This window comes from Lepidochelys olivacea, assembly GCF_965140295.1.
Source record: "Lepidochelys olivacea isolate rLepOli2 genome assembly, chromosome: 15".
Classification (NCBI taxonomy): domain Eukaryota; kingdom Metazoa; phylum Chordata; order Testudines; family Cheloniidae; genus Lepidochelys; species Lepidochelys olivacea.
The window spans coordinates 15,643,053-15,657,901 of record NC_140425.1 but is presented as its reverse complement, the minus strand read 5'-3'; the positions used below and the strand labels follow the sequence as shown (position 1 = coordinate 15,657,901).

Sequence of the window (14,849 nt, the reverse complement as noted above, 5' to 3'; positions counted from 1 at the left end):
GGGGGAGGGGGAATATCAAGCGCCTCTTTCCTGTTTAACGTGCCTCTAGTCCTTGACCCCTTGCAATCATTTCTCATGTTTTCTCTCTGTTGTATGCTTTCAAGGAACTTCTGTGTATCTCTCCAAGGTCACAGGTAAGCCAGCCCCTTCAGTAGGAGCTCAGCACCTTCCTTTCCTTTTGTGTTGGACCCAAAATAGCTAAGAGTTTGAAAACACAAAGACAGAGGAAGAAAGCCATTAGCTCTCCTCAGGCGGTAAACATGCAAACCTCAAGGAGGCACTTGAACAAAGATAAATGGGCCTGTCTCAGAGTTCATCTCTTTTGTTTGTAGTAAATTATTGCTTGTAATTCATGTTTCCTGTTCGTTAGATACCAGAGGAATTTTAAGACATGGAATCCATTTTAATTTGTTGTTACCAAAACCAAACCCCTCTCAAACCCCATCTGGAACTTGTTTCAGTCGTAGCTGTTTTGTGTTCTGTAACTATTTCAGGAACATGTCTGCCCTCTCTAATTGTTTCAAGAGCAAACAGATGATCTCTTTAAAGCAAGCAGCTCCCATTTTGCTCGGCACAGCATTCTGACAGGTCACAGGGTGAAAGTATCAATGGTGAAATAGATTTGAACATAAAGCAATAAGCAGCTTCTGCCTTGTGAAGGGATGTGTAACTCCCATAAGGCACATCCCTGGGTGGCAGATAGGGGAATATTCTGCAGACGCAGGACAGCTGCAAATATCCAATAAGCAGTCACGGACCAACTGGTGGCATCTCTCAACAGGGTGCAATGGGGTAGTTGGTGGCATGGCTACCTCTGTAAAATGCCACATTGGTTCTATGACAAGAACAAGGCAAATAAAGACAGCATTAAAAAAAGTCTTGCCAGGGTGGGTGGGATTTGGTAGCCTTGGTAGGTAGCTCACCTAGGAAAAGGGAAATTCAGATTTCAAACCATGTATGTCAAGCTTGGATAGCCGACCTGTAAAACTCATTCAATAGATGTGTTCATGTAGTCAGGAAGTCTTTGCATTATTTCTTGTTTAAAGATATCTTCATTCCCATATTAAGTGTAACTCAGAGGACTAGGGCATATGTTGCTTGCAAGGAACAACAGCTTCACCTGATTCTTATACCTGGGCAAAGGCCGCTAAAGTTAAAGAAGCAAGTGAGGGATGTATGGAGGATACAAACTACAGTTACCGTTGCTGGAAATGGCACATGAAGTCTTAACAGTGATTAAAGCAGTGCTGGAAAGGATACGAAGAAAGACTTGATGGTGGAATCCTCAATTTAAAGAATCAGTCAAAACCAAAATGTAACCTTAAAAAAAATGGCAGGGCAGTGGCTTGAGCAGTGATAAGATGGTATATATACAGGCAAAAACAAAGCCGAAAGAAGTATTGTGATAACTAAAAATTTGGTCCCAGATTAACTATATAACCAACTAGGAGAATATGAGGGAGAAAAGACAATCTACAAGCTCATTACAAGACAAAATGATGAGGGATGTGAACAAGTTTTTTTATATTAAAAATGAACGTGATCTATTGCAAACAAATGGTGATTTACCCAACGAAGTCTGGAGTGATTATTTTGAAAGAGTGATGAATGAGAATCTAAGAACATGATACTGTATTCTTAAGAAAGAGAAAATGCTAGATGAGTGGCATAAAAGTTTTGTGGTGCCCATTTTTAAACATAAAGGAGATATAGTATATGATAATTATCACTCAGGTAAGCTGACATCACTTGCTACGAAAGTCTGGGAGAAGATTATTGAAAATCATCTGCATGGAACAGCTGAAATTGGGAAGGGTGAGTATGGATTTATGCTGGAAGGGTGTACAGTTGATGCCATATTTGCTCTACAAATTCCCATGGGGAAGTTCAGGGAAAAGAGAATGCAACTGGGTATGGTCTTTGTGGACTTGGATAAGGCATACAGTCATGTACTGAGAGAATTAGTTTGGTGGAGTTTGCAACAGAGAGGTGTGCCAGAAGAATATGGCTGCCTTATCCAGGCTATATATGATTGATTTTGACTATGGTAGTCACTCTAATGGGGCTAAACCAAAGAATTTACAGTAAACATTGGTTCGCATCAGGAGAGAGTATTGGGCCCTTTTTGTTTACATGGATGTGATACATGAGACTATATGAAGGGAGATGCCTTGGAATATGCTGTTCACTGATGACTTAGTGATATGTGCAGAAGATTGTAAGACCCTACAAACCGACTTTGAGCAGTGGCAATATAGGGTTGAGCAAACACTGGTAAAACTGATTTCAGAGTAATAGCTGTGTTAGTCTGTATTCACAAAAAGAAAAGGAGTACTTGTGGCACCTTAGAGACTAATCAATTTATTTGAGCATGAGCTTTCGTGAGCTACAGCTCACTTCATCGGATGCATACCGTGGAAACTGCAGAAGACATTATATACACACAGAGACCATGAAACAATACCTCCTCCCACCCCACTGTCCTGCTGGTAATAGCTTATCTAAAGTGATCATCAAGTTGGGCCATTTCCAGCACAAATCCAGGTTTTCTCACCCTCCGCGCCCCCACAAACAAACTCACTCTCCTGCTGGTAATAGCCCATCCAAAGTGACCACTCTTCACAATGTGTGTGATAATCAAGGTGGGCCATTTCCTGCACAAATCCAGGTTCTCTCACCCCCCTCCAAAAACCACACACACAAACTCACTCTCCTGCTGGTAATAGCTCATCCAAAGTGACCACTCTCCCTACAATATGCATGGTAATCAAGGTGGGCCATTTCCAGCACAAATCCAGGCTTTCTCACTCCCCCACCCCACCCCCCCTGGGAACACACACACAAACTCACTCTCCTGCTGGCAATAGCTCATCCAAACTGACCACTCTCCAAGTTTAAATCCAAGTTTAACCAGAACGTCTGGGGGGGGGGGGAGGAAAAAACATGGGGAAATAGGCTACCTTGCATAATGACTTAGCCACTCCCAGTCTCTATTTAAGCCTAAATTAATAGTATCCAATTTGCAAATGAATTCCAATTCAGCAGTTTCTCGCTGGAGTCTGGATTTGAAGTTTTTTTGTTGTAAGATAGCAACCTTCATGTCTGTGATTGCGTGACCGGAGAGATTGAAGTGTTCTCCGACTGGTTTATGAATGTTATAATTCTTGACATCTGATTTGTGTCCATTTATTCTTTTACGTAGAGACTGTCCAGTTTGACCAATGTAAATGGCAGAGGGGCATTGCTGGCACATGATGGCATATATCACATTGGTGGATGTGCAGGTGAACGAGCCTCTGATAGTGTGGCTGATGTTATTAGGCCCTGTGATGGTGTCCCCTGAATAGATATGTGGGCACAGTTGGCAACGGGCTTTGTTGCAAGGATAGGTTCCTGGGTTAGTGGTTCTGTTGTGTGGTATGTGATTGTTGGTGAGTATTTGCTTCAGGTTGTGGGGCTGTCTGTAGGCAAGGACTGGCCTGTCTCCCAAGATTTGTGAGAGTGTTGGGTCATCCTTCAGGATAGGTTGTAGATCCTTAATAATGCGTTGGAGGGGTTTTAGTTGGGGGCTGAAGGTGATGGCTAGTGGCGTTCTGTTATTTTCTTTGTTAGGCCTGTCCTGTAGTAGGTGACTTCTGGGAACTCTTCTGGCTCTATCAATCTGTTTCTTCACTTCCGCAGGTGGGTATTGTATTGTAAGTTTGGGGGGGGGGCGGAGGGTGAGAAAACCTGGATTAGTGCTGGAAATGGCCCAACTTGATGATCACTTTAGATAAGCTATTACCAGCAGTACAGTGGGGTGGGAGGAGGTATTGTTTCATGGTCTCTGTGTGTATATAATGTCTTCTGCAGTTTCCACGGTATGCATCCGATGAAGTGAGCTGTAGCTCACGAAAGCTCATGCTCAAATAAATTGGTTAGTCTCTAAAGTGCCACAAGTACTCCTTTTCTTTTTGGTAAAACTGAGGCTTCGATAACTGAGGGAGGAGGACCCACCATAAAGGATATTACAGGCAGACAGCTTAGAAGAGTGAAATAATTTAAATACCTGGTATTAATGGTTGCTGACAATGGTCCCCAGCATAGTACCAAAGCTGCTTGGTACAAGTGGTGTGAGCCGATCCCAGTTCTCTGTAATAAAAAGATGCCAATAAAGTTAAAAGGTAGAGTGTATAAAACTGTAATTCAACGCATCCTAATGTATGGAACAGAGACATGGCCAGCCACAGGAAAAGACATCAAAATGCTTCCACTACAGAAATGTAGATGTTGAGAGGGTCAAATGGTTGGACGCTTCATGACAAGAAAAAAATGAGGTTGTGAGGGGCCTAATGTGGGCCCCAATGAAAGACAAGTTGAGGGAGGCTAGGCTATGTTGGTACAGACATGCCCAGTGGAGACCTAACAGTTACACTGGTAGGATGACTCCTGCAATGTTCATGGCTGAAAGATGACCACAGGGGGAGGCCAGAGACTGTATATGGACCAGATATCGGCAGAGAGACCAATTTACGTGACAGCTAGGCGTACAATCAGGAGTTTTGGAAGAAGACTACAGAAGTCACCCACCCTGAATAGGGGAGGGGCAAGAAAGAAAAAGAGCAATAAGCTGCCTCTGTGTGTCGCTTAGTAGTAAACCATTGGGTGCACACAACCTCATGCCCTCAGCCACCTGAGAAGTGCAAGAAACAGCCTCCCACCCACACTGTGAAGGGGATCCTAATATCAGAATGTGTCCCCTTCATTTTAAGACTAATTTGTAAAAAATAAATTCAACAACTTGTTGGAGAAACTCCCAACATATCCTTCCACTGTGAAAAATAGTTTCTGGCGGAAGAAGAAGATAATACCTCATTTAACTAACTGGAATGTATATATTAACACTGACATTTGAAAAGTGGCCCTTTTTGTTTCCCAACCCACTAAGGCTCCCTGGGCTCGAGAGACCCTCCCCTTGAACCTGGCTGCTCTTTCAACTCTCATCTTCCATTGAAAAAAAAAATAATGCCACACACACTAATTGAGGTCCCCAGTGTAGGTTTTTCAGTAGGCAGTGTGAATGGACCAGCCCCAGTACTGGCTCAATCTAAGGCTAGATAGTAAATACTAAGAAATGGGGGAAACTGACTCCTCTGGGACTACCATCATGCCCATGAGTAAGAGGGGTCTCCACTCTAGGAGGTAGAGAGCTTCCCTTGGCATCTCTTCTCAAAGAATAGCATTCTGTCCTTCCCTCTCCTCGTCCCTCAGTATTAGAAAAGGCAACACAGCATCTGAAAGAGCAACACTATTATAATGTTACCCAAATTTTCTTTACATGTCCGATCAGCAATGTGATGGAATGTATAGTTTGGTGGATATGAGAGTTCACAGACTTTATTTCCAGCATCATTAAGAGTACATGGCCCCATATTGCAAATATAATCAGTTAATCTTTTTACAATGAAAAGCTGTATAATCATAACCACCTTTCATTTCATAGGATTTATTTTTAGATGTCTAATGACCACAAAGAAATTCTTTCCCCTTAATTAGGGAAAATATTTTTGTAATCTCTTATCCCCAATTAGAAGTACACGTTAGTGGTGAAAGATCAAAGATAAGTGAGCCATTCAGATTAGGTAATTTCATATGGGTAAGTTAAAAATAAAACTGAATTCAAGCCCCAGAAGAACATATAGTTTGTTTGTTTAGGTCTTTGCTGTAGATGGAAATTAGCTTCCTTTATTTTTTCATAGATTTAATGCCAGAAGTACCATTAGATCTAGTCTGACCTCCTTATAACACAACCCATAGGGTTTCACTGAATTCCCTGTATTTAGCCCAATAGCTTATGTCTGGTTAATGCATATCATCCAGAAAGGCATCCAATTTTAATCTAAAGCTATCAAGAGATGGAGAATCCACCAGTTCCCTTGGTAGTTTGTTGCAATGGCTAAGCACCCTCACTGTTCAAAATTTCCACTCTCTTGTGACCTTGTCCCTTACAGCACAGTCCAGCTTCCTTTGACATCAGTGAGTTGAATTAGGCCCTTTATTTTGCAGCATGTATTTCGTAACCCTCCTGGGCACAGTGTCAGGAAGGCAGACAATAGGGCCTTAGAAAAAGGTTTCTACCTTTGGTTACATGGTAGCAGAATATGAAGTAGTAGAGTCAGCAAAGAGGTATTTACCAGCCGGGGTACCAGGGGATGCTTACAGTGCGAGGGAGTAAGCAGTTGGCTTGTTCCTTACCAGTCATCTTTAAAGAAAGGTCGGGTCTCAGCAGCGTCAGGAATACAGGCATAGTTCTAGCTTTTCAAACCCCAGTGCCAATGGGACAAAGTATTAGCTTGTCCCAATGCACTGTTCACAATTAATTTTAATTGCCAATTAGTCCTCAGTAATCTAGCACCTTCACAGACTTTCCTGCTTCTCTGTTGGAATAAAGATTCAGTATTCCTACCTGGCGGAGTCTGTATTCCTTTCCTTCCTGCTGTGCTCAAGAACAGAGATATATTGGGAGCAACACAGAGAATGGTTCCTTCCCTGCTTATCCAGGGAAGTGCCATCTCTGTGCCCTTCAGGATGCCCAGCTTAAATTAAAGCACTTCAGCAGTGATGGGGCACATAAGGAGTTAAGACAAGTGAGAGAGCTCAACAGCTGCATAGCTCAGGCTGTGTGTGGCCTAAGGAAAGAGGTTTCAAGTGCTTGAAATATTGGAGCCTTTCTGGATGTCCATGAAAAACTGTTTTTCGTATGCGGATGAAAATGAAAGCCACTTCCTTCCAGCTGCCCTCTCTTTTGCCTGACCTAGTAGGTGAAAGGAAAGGCCATTCTTCCAAGACGCCCAGAGAAATCTTAGTTGACAAGAGAAAAGTATAAGTCTGGTTGCCAATGGAAATACGAAACAAAGTCCGTCCTGTCAAACTTTGTGTGCTCAGTGATTTTACGCTGCTCAACAGCATTTTACATATCTGGATTCTGTGCATTCTGGAAACAAGTCTGTGTTTGTGTGAAAAGAGAAGTTCCCTCTGTACTGAGCTCTTGCCCTGAGAAATCTCTTGAATATAGACCATCTGGAAATGCATTTAGATCTTATTACCAAGCCTTGCAAACTCTTGTAACCAGAATGGATTAATGTATTTTCTCTTAATACCCATGGAGCAGTGGGAATTCAGAATAATGGTATCCCGGGGGGACTCATTTTCTCCAAAGAAAATCCCATTTAATGACCAAGTCCTGCAAAGCACTGCTTTAACCACCGAAAATCTCAGCTGCTTGAATAGTAAGAGCTGCTTATTTGTAATCTTACTGATTCATCCACTCCTACTGTTTGAGGAACTCTGGAACGATCACTCGTGACATACAGGGCACAATTCATCTGTGGTGTGACTTCACTGGCTTCCATGGAGTTATATCAAAGGTGGATTTGGCCTGTATTGTATTTGTCCTGTGGGCTGTTACAAACACGTTAAATAGTTGTGCTTCGTTGCATATACAGAAAGAATATTTTTTTTAATCAAGCTAGTGGCAATGAGGCTGAAGTATTTTTGTTGATGGTTTCCATTTTGGTCTATTTTAGTCATGACAAAAATATTTTTGTCTTTAACATTAGCAGTTGCTTCCAGATCACGACAAGACAAACCTATTGAAAAGTGACTTAATGTAGGAGAATCATCTTGAGAAACTGACGGATAAGCCAAAGGAAATAAAATGCAACCTCCAGTTATGGGCAAAGGAAAGAATAGAATGGATGGGTCAGCCCATTTAATAGGATAGATGCATGCCTAGTCAATGGTGAACTCAGTTCAGTTTGTTCTGTTTAAGGAACTGGTACAGAGAGTAGAACAAATAACAGTATTAACATTTTGTCTGCTGCCTTCTTTAAATGGGTATGTTTATAGCACTGATGTACAAATGCAGGTATTCAGAATGAGAGCCACAGATAAGCAGCCTGTGCAATACAATGTGATTTAAAAGCAATGCTTTCAATGTAGGGGTCACAAGGGATTAGAAGAGAGGACTAGAATATCTCATTCCCATGGGGTACCTGGCCACAGTGGTTGTTGCCTTAGAAATCAATATTGTCCAGCTGTAGTTTCTTTTAGTGAATTGTTTTCAAAACATTTTCTTGGGCAATGTTCCCTGAACAGCAGGAAGGAAAAAGAAATCAGAGTTCTGACGATGCCCATGATATCATTTACCTTTTGTGTCTTTCGATAATTTACGCCAATTGCTGCTGCTCTGCTGCCCTGCAGCTCAGAATCGCTGGGCATTTCCATTCTGCCCCTGATTCTGAATTAAGAGACTAGACCCCTCGATTCCCCAGCAATGCTGCTGCTAGACTTTGAAAATGGGGTCCTGTCTTTTGGTAGAAACGTTCTAAACTGTACAAGCGTCTCAGTGCACGGTGGATCAAACAGCCTCTCGCTGCAGTGACAGTCTGTTCCTAATGTCAGGATTTCTCATACAGTCAGATAATTAGAAGCAGAAAAGCTGCCGTCTCATTCTACAAATAACTACTCTGCCATGCTAATGGCATCATATTTCACCTTGATAATGACAGGATTGAGTTCAGTTAAAAAGAAGAGATCTGAGGGGAGAGGTGGTGCTGGAAGCCAGCCAGAGTTTAGTATCGAGCTTTTTTAAACCTATGAGTTCTAGTAAAAAGAACGTGCTGTTTACCCTCGAGCTGATAACTTTGCTTGGTTCCTGATTGCAGAGATGACCCCACAGCTGTACAGACACTCTCAGAGCTATGAGGACTTCTCCTAAGTGAGCGAGAACCTTGGGACTATCTCCTTTAAGATACCTTTCCCATGTAACACACCTGTTCGGGAAGAACTGAACCAAGAGGTACTCCAATCCTCAGAGGCCAAAAAAAGAGAACACAGGGAGCGGAGAGAGACTTTGTATTCCCCACCCACCCATACAAAAGATTGTTGAAATCAGTCATCTGGTTGGTGTTAAAAATAAGAACACACTAAACACTAGTTTAACATTTTCTTATTAGGTTTTCTAAACCCTAGTTTAGTGTTTTATTATTATGAATGTTAAATGACATAGTCCCTGCCCTCAAGAGCTAGCATTGATAGCTGTGTTGAGAACTACGCTCTCGTGTGCTCGTGATGCCATGGTTCCAATAGCTACAGTGGGTCTTGGTACTCCATCGCTGTACTTACTAAGAGTGCCTATAAAAGATCTGGGGAAGCACTAAGGGATTTTTATTAATATGAGTCCCAAGAGACTTCCACCACCGAAAAACATTGTATCCAATGCTCTCAGTTGCTCCATCTCAGCTTAGCAGACCAGAGGTGCTGACTTTGTGATTACCCCTGCTCTGCCACAGGCCAGCCCCCCACTCCGCCCTTTCCCCCCTGACCCCCCCGTCCTGCCTCTTCTCACCCTGTTCCACCTCTCCCCCCAGTGCCTCCTGCATGCCGCTGAACAGCTGATCACAGCAGGCGAGAGGCACTGGGAGGGAGGAAGAGGAGCTGATCAGTAGAGCCCTCCGCAGATATAAATTGGTATCTATGGAACCACAGGGCTCTCCTGGGAACCGCAGCAGCGAAAGGAGCACAAAGTGGGGCTGCCACTCCCAGGAGCCAGCGCCTTGCACCGGCAGCTCCTCCAGCATGGCTGTACTGCCCCCAGCCCCACCGGCAGCTGCCCCTGGCTGCACTCTTGTGTTCAAGCAGCACACTCCCCCAGACAGGAGATGCAGACAGCTACATGGAAGGGATGGGGGCAGGGCTGGGAGCGGTAAGGCCATGCTGGATGAGCTGGCAGCGCAGGGCACTGGCTCCTGGGAGTGGCAGCCCCATGTTCTGCTCCTTTTGTTGCTGCGGTTCCCAGGAGAGCTCTTCAGTTCAGCAGATACTGATTTATATCCGCAGATATCCGCATCCACGGGTATAAATTTGTACCCGCGCAGGGCTCTACTGATCAGAGGGCCGACCGGCAGGTGGGAGGCGCTGGAGGGGGGAAGGGGAAGAGCTAATCGGGGGGGCCACCAGTGGGTACTAAGCACCCACTATTTTTTCCCCATGGGTTCTCCTGCCCCAGAGCACCCACGGATTCGGCGCCTATGTAGCAGACAGTGTGGTAGAGGGAACATTAGGAATTTTATGGGATAGCGAAGAAGACTTTATTGTTTTGGCAAAGTGTGACAAGTATCAAACCCAGGCATTACTGTCCTCAGCATATCTACTGGAACGTTGAGTGTGCCTGGACTCTGGCGGCATGTTTAACAAAGCATTTCAGACGGGGATTTCCTCTGAGAGCAGAAGATTTTCCCAAGGTTGCAGGGAAGGAAAATAAGGGGGTCCTAGTTAGAAACATTTGCAATCTGGGCATCTTTCAGTACCAAAATACAATTGTTATAGGTGCTATAAATATACATGTGACAGTAAACAAAATCAGCATCTTGGACTTTTTCTAGAAAAGATGATGGAAAACTGCCTCCAGAAGCAACTTACCTCCCCAGTATTCTTGACCCTTTCCAGTCAGTCACAGAGACAGACCTGGCTCCACTGATGCCCCCCTTCTGGCCGTGGATAGAAGTGAGATGTCCATTCTAATATTGCTTGACCTATCAGCAGCCTTCCACACGATCAAACATGATGTCCTACTGACTCCCCTATGAGACCTTGCAGGGGTAGGCAGAGTTGTTTTTGCTCATTTTCCCGCTCACAGAATCCAGATGGACATAATGAGTGATTGCTCCTCTTCCCTGTAGAGTGCTGCAGAACTTGTCAACCCTCTTATTCATGTGAGATGTCATGTACTACAGGGTCATCAATGTGCCAACAATACCCAGCTCTACCACTTTTGCACCCATTACTGACATTCATGTCTCAGTATCTGAAGGGAACAGAACTTGGGAGGCAGGAAAGTGGCTCTGTTAAATTCAGGGAAGATGGAGGTGAAATTAGCAGCAAGAGGAAAACACTTGGAAGGCATGGCAGGACACTGTGGCCACACACTCTGCCCTCCTGCGCTGAGATAGTATATAGTTCTACCGGACTCTTTGCTGTCTCTAAGAACTCAATTAATGACTGTGTCCAGTAACACCCTCGATCTTCAACAAACCAGGAGATCTAACCACAGTGATCCCACATGCTTTTCATGACCCAGGCAGGGTCACTGCAAAATGATGTTTTGGGGGTTGACCACTAAAGCCTCAAGAAAGCTGCATCTGATTCATCATGTCGCTGCCCCCTTGCCCAGTGGAACTCATTAAGATCACATCACATTGGGTGCACTTTATTCCTTACTAGCTCCCTATCCAGCTCCAGACTTGCTTCAAGATGTTGGTCTTGATCTGTAAAGCTATTAATGGTCTAGCCCTAATACTACCTCTCCCCTGCCATGACAGCTAGGATAGTTAGAGACACTGACTGACTTCCCCCTGTCCTTAGGGGGAAGCTCTTATATTCCAGATGCAGTGTTTTCCCCAGGCTGTGGAATTCCCTATTGTCAATGATCAGGATGAATCCCAATTTTGCTTTTTATAATCTACAGTTCTAGACTCTTCTCTTTGTACAGACCTTCTTCCAATAATAGACTTACAGATGGCTAAGAATTGGTCTCCTGGAAAACAGGAACAAAACTGATTGCATTCAGGACAGCTAAAATGAGGATGGTATGGAGAGTTCAGGTTCTACTTTTTAAAATATACTGTGACTCCCGCACCTATATTCTTCAGCGATAGCCATTCTAGATACTTCAGCTGCACACTGGATTTAGTATTCTAGGTATGAAACTTTGCACTTATTCTGCCATCTAGTGGTCAAAGCGTAATGCAGCATTAAGTAGAACACCTCTCTGAACACACACACACACACGCACACTTTCCAGTTGACAGAGTCCTCTTATGGAGCCCAGAGGCCACAAAATTCTCCTGAGGACAACTGACATTTTAAAATTGTTCTATTTTTCCCACTCTGGCACTGGCCTACAAGACAGCCTGGATCGAAGAGGTATTTGCAATGTGTGATGGATGCTTCAGAATTGTTTTTTGAGTGCCTAAAAATGTGCTAAGTGCCTCACAAACAAGACGGAGCCTCTGTCCAAAAGGACATATACTCTTGTTCTGATATGACTTGGACAAGATGGAGAGGAGAGGCAGGAAAAGAGTGACAATGCTAAGATCACAGGCATGCATACACCTTGATAGTTTACTTCATTTTTTTAAAAATGATGTTTTGCTGAGTGTGTTTCCTCCCCTTTCATGTCATGCAGGCTTCAGTTTTTGGAGCAAGATGATGAGGTGAGGGAGGTAAGTTTGTGCAGCAATGAGAAATCCTCCGTGTCCTCAGGCCTAGGAAATGTGTCTTTATCACTTCATGTGTTAAGCTATGCTAGCCATGGTAAAGCCGTGCAGGGGTGAGTTTACAGCTGCAAAGGGCTTCTGGTCATACAGCAGCATAGTTATTACCAGAGACTTGTCTGAGCAGTCGCAAACATTGCTGTGCTGTGTATCTCATTAGTGATACAGTACCAAGGATAATAGCTGTTTTCTCAGCAACACATTGTGTGTTGCTGCAGTGGACACTGATGCTAGATCCTTGGGAGCTGTGCTTTCTATTCCACACACTAGTTTCACCCCAGTAGAAGACAGGACAGGGGCCAGCCACTCTAACCTCAAAGCAGGGTACGTGTGTTTGGAAGGAGGGCTCCAGCCCAGCCATGCAGTTTCTACACACTAACCTGATCCCAAAGGTAGAAGGATTTAGAGACAGCACCTGCCTCTTATTCCAATCTACACGCTAACCTCCACTAGCAGACAAGGAAGAGCAGAAAGGCATCCTCATCTACTGTTGCACTGCACACTCCAGCTGTGCCCAAGAGAGGGGGACAAGAGGCAGACCCTGCATGCTTTTCCATTCCAGACTCAACCCAGTCCTGCTAGTCCAACACGCATGTGAGCAGGTCTGGGAGTTGGGGAAGAGGGATCCATACCAGCGATAGTCATCGATTCCCATGTGAGTTTAGTTAGTAGGAGTGGGGTGCAGACCTAACTCTTTAATTCTTTCACATGTTATATTATCATTGGGGAGGGAAAGGGTAACAAAAGTCAGATTTTTTTATACTAGCTCTTGTAATTGCAGATCTTATTCCTGCAAGTGTCAAACCCTTTTTGAAATCTACTACGCTTTTAGCCCCAGCATAGCTTTGTGGCAATGAGTTCCATGGGTTAATCATGCACTGCAGGCAAAAAACAATATTTCCTTTGATCGGTTTTAAATTTGTTGCCTTTAAATTCAGTTGGTTGCCCCTTTGCTTCTGATAAAGGATGAACTGGTGAGTTCAACTGATCAGTATGTTGTCAGTTTATAGAAGTTTAATATGTCATCTTACTCACATCTTCTCTCTGCTAATTAGTCTTGAACTTTTTATTCTTGCCTCAGACAAAAGCTCTTCCAGGCCTCTAATTTCATTAACCTCTTCAGCGGAGACAGAGCTGCAGCCCAGAACTCCCACCCCTACAAGCATCACTGCATTGTCCGTAGGAGCGTTAGTCCTGCTATGACAGACAGGCACCTCTCCTGGCTGAGCCTGGCCTCGTAGCTCGCTCGCCCCTATCTGGCAACTGCTGCCAACCATCACTCTGGCAGCCCCCTTTCAACAACTCAGTCCTCTCGCCAGGTCACACCACCCCTTCTGGGATACCAACTCTTCAAGAAGTCCCCAAAACATCTCAACACAAGAAGATCTTTCTAACCCCTTTTGGATTATGCCTTAGCCCATCTTGAAGGCTCAGCCTGCAGCCCTATACTGGGACTAATAATCCCTACAATAAACCCCCTGTCTGTTCTGGGTTCTAGCCCAGGGACCTTGTCCTGAATAGTTAGATGTGCTCCTTAGAATGCACAGAGTTTTTCCTGAGCCCCTTCCTATCTCTAGACTCCTCATACTACTTCCCCACAGCCCATGGTTAATACCACCTCTTCTCCTCATTGACCACCCCACTATAGCCAGCCAGCCTCCGGCCCAGCCTTCCCTCCAAAGAAGCTTTCTACCCCCTCTTTCCTAAGTGTTCCCTAACTGAGCTTTCTCAGTCCTTTAATGCAACCCTGCCTCCAGCTCTCCCCCACCTGGGCTTGATCACTACTTCAGCTTGGCTGACTTTCCAGGTGCAAGCAGGGGAGCTAATTGGCCACTCAGGCCCAATAACCCTTTGCTGCAGGTGGGTGGGGTGAGCCCTCCATCACACCTGTGTTAGGTCTTGGGGCTAGGTAGGGACTCCCAGTGCACGCTGCCTCCCTACATTACTCTGATTTCAAATGAATATGAGATTCTTCAGCTTCTATCCAAAACTGTCACTTTATGCTACTAAGATGCTGTATCCCACCCTTGAAGTAGCAGTACATCAGGGGGTAATTATATGATCCCTATATAGTTCGTACAGTAGTTAAAAGAGCTTTGGGATCCTTCGGGATGAAAGAGGCTACATACCATCGTTCTATAGGAAGATCAGATGTTATGTGAAGCAGCAGTTCAGCTATTTCTGTTGGTTGTAATTTCAAGCGCCTGGGACTCTCACTTCTAGGAGAGAAGCAACTCTGCCGTTACTGTTGCTACTTACTGCCCTACTGTCTTCTGGTACCCAGACGGGAAAATGCAGCCATTTGGGGAGTAATAACCAACTGCTGTTTCAGCCAGACCCGCTGGCTCATGCCTCCCAGTCACCACGGCCTAATTTAATGGCGTGTAACCAATACGGACAGAAAGCGGAGTGTAAAACTCGCAACCTAGTGAAAAATAAGCCAAAGAAAAGGATGAAAGGTCATGTGAAGGAAGCAGGCCATTGAAGTGCAGAGTTCCTTGAGGTGAAATAATAAAACCTTCTGTTAGAATTTAG

The 14,849-nt window shown here is 44.3% G+C and overlaps 1 long non-coding RNA gene across 1 annotated transcript in view; it reads right to left on the bottom strand.

Annotated features, from left to right (window-relative positions):
• Positions 1-446: 446 nt before the first annotated feature.
• Positions 447-14,849, bottom strand: part of LOC311531684 — a 19,988-nt gene continuing 5,585 nt past the window's right edge. The window contains exons 2-3 of the long non-coding RNA XR_014714258.1: positions 4,049-4,131; positions 447-835 (exon numbers count right to left, since the gene is read on the bottom strand). This is a non-coding gene — a long non-coding RNA (uncharacterized lncRNA). The remainder of the gene's footprint in view (positions 836-4,048; positions 4,132-14,849) is intronic.